The sequence below is a fragment of the Pinus tabuliformis genome, chromosome 7, assembly GCF_031772625.1.
Source record: "Pinus tabuliformis cultivar Carrire ecotype Pingquan chromosome 7, CPIR1, whole genome shotgun sequence".
NCBI classification, from domain to species: domain Eukaryota; kingdom Viridiplantae; phylum Streptophyta; class Pinopsida; order Pinales; family Pinaceae; genus Pinus; species Pinus tabuliformis.
In genome coordinates this window covers 363095940-363098281 of record NC_142293.1, presented here as the reverse complement: position 1 = coordinate 363098281, position 2342 = coordinate 363095940, and positions in this window count along the sequence as shown.

Sequence of the window (2342 nt, the reverse complement as noted above, 5' to 3'; positions counted from 1 at the left end):
TAAAACTTTGAACTCATATATAGTGTTATTCCACTCATTTTTCATAATCCTTTTAAAAATTTAATGAATTTTGGGTCTCTTTCACTTACTATTACTTTCGGAAAACCATGAAGTTTATGAACTTCTTTCATGAACACTTTCGTTGCTTGGCTTGTTATATATGTACTTTGAATTCCAAAAATGTGCATATGTTGTGAGTCTATCAACAAGCACAAAAATGATGCCCTTGCCTTTAAATTTTGGTAACCTTGAAATGAAGTCTATTGATATCTCTTCCATCTTTGATTAAGTATGTGTAATGGCAAAAGTAGCCTTGGAGATTTTATTGTCTCCCCTTTATTTTTTTACAAGTTTTTGAATATATTTCTTTATTCATTAAAAAAATGATCTTTTTATATGTTTTAAGAAACCCTGCATGTCTTGGATCTTGGATCATGTAATTCTCTTAATATTTGTTGCCTCAACTATGATTAAGGGTATGAAAACATTCTACCCTTGTATACTAAAGTATATCTCCCCTCCACTCACAATGCTCCATATAGTTCATCCCTTTATCCATTGTGTTTTTTGTTTGGAACTGTTGTCAGTTTTCCATTTATGGTGAGCTTTTGCTAGCCACTTATGGATAGAATGTGTATTAGAATATGAACTTGAGGTTTCTTTTATTTTATAAAGAACATTTGCTACTACATTGTCCTTCCATTTTCTGTAGATTATTTCAAAATCAAACCCTTGTGCTTTTGCTACTCTTCTAATGAAAATATTTGCTCCAAAAGTACTTTAGGATATCATGGTTTGTCTTGACTTTAATGTTATCCTAATGAGACATTGTCATCATTTTTTATTGCATGTAAAATTGCTTCTATTTCTACTACACGTTGATTTCACCAAGTCTTTTCCCTTGAATTGTTTGCTTTCAAAAACCAATAGTCTTCCTTTTGTGTCAATATTTCTCTAATTTCTTGTCCTGATGCATCATGTTTTTTTGTGAGTGTTTTACAAAACTTAGGCATTGCCAATACTGGTATAGAAGACATGCACTTGATCTTAAAAAAAGATACCACTATATCAAATTAAGAAAAGAAACCATTCCAAAAATAACTTCTAGAACACAAATAATACTATGAGTTCTTGGTCATGCCTTTAGGGTTGACTAATGCTTCTACTTTTCAAAGCCTTATGATCAAATTTTTTTGACCCCATCTTGAAAAAATTGTGTTGGTTTTCTTTGATGATATACTTATCTATAGAAAATAATAGTAAGACCACATTAACCATGTGGATAAATTTCTACAAATTCTCAAGAACAATAAAATGTATGTAAAAATATCCAAATGTCCTTGTGGGAAACAAGAAGTAGAGTATTTAGGTCATATCATTACAAAGGAAGGAGTTAAAGTGGATCCTAAAAAGATCCAATCCATTACAAAATGACATTTTCTCAAGAACATCAAGAGTCTTAGGGGATTTTTGGGACTTGAAAGATATTATTAAAAATTTGTTAAAAATTATGCACACATTACAAACCCACTCACATCTCTCTCGAAGAAAAAAAATATTTGTATGGAATGATGAGACTACTTTGGCATTCCATTTAACTTTCATAAAATAAAGTTTAACCACAACTCCCTTGCTACCCTTTCTATTTTATGATAGTTGATGGCTTGAGAAGGTCTGGATTTTAACTCTTTGCCATTCATATTGAATTCCTCTCAATTCAAATCTCTTGAATAATTCATTGTAGTTTGTAGAAATTTTACCTAATGTTCACAACCATGGAATCCATAGAACATCTACACCTCCAATGGAAATGGCATACATTGGGCTTACCAAATTATATTCTCCCATACTTAGTTTAATGTGGTGGCATTTTTCCCATACTTAATAGCTTGGATATACCAAGCTATTGAGACACTTTGCTAATATTTTATCAATGAAGTGATAGTTACTTCCTTAGTGAATAAGCGCCATGACCTTTTGCTTCTCAATGTAACCTACAATCTTCAAGGTTTGAGGTGATGAAAAACTTGCCAATGCATGCATAGATATTTCACACATGGATAAAACAATATTGTGCACAATTTCAACTTCTATGTCTGCTTTTTTAAGTTGACAAGTTCTTTTTCATTTCATTGTCTAGATGTTTCCATTTTCTCTCTATCATTAGTTTTCAAGGTGAACACTTTTGTTTCTTGGCATTTATGCTCTTTTGATCCTTTTCTCTTACAACCAAAGGCTATACATTTTGCTCTTATTTCCTTTATTTTCTTCTGTGATATTCAAGTAGGTTGAGTTAGGGTTGTCTTATGAATCTCAAACAATCTTTGCTTCATGCATATGGT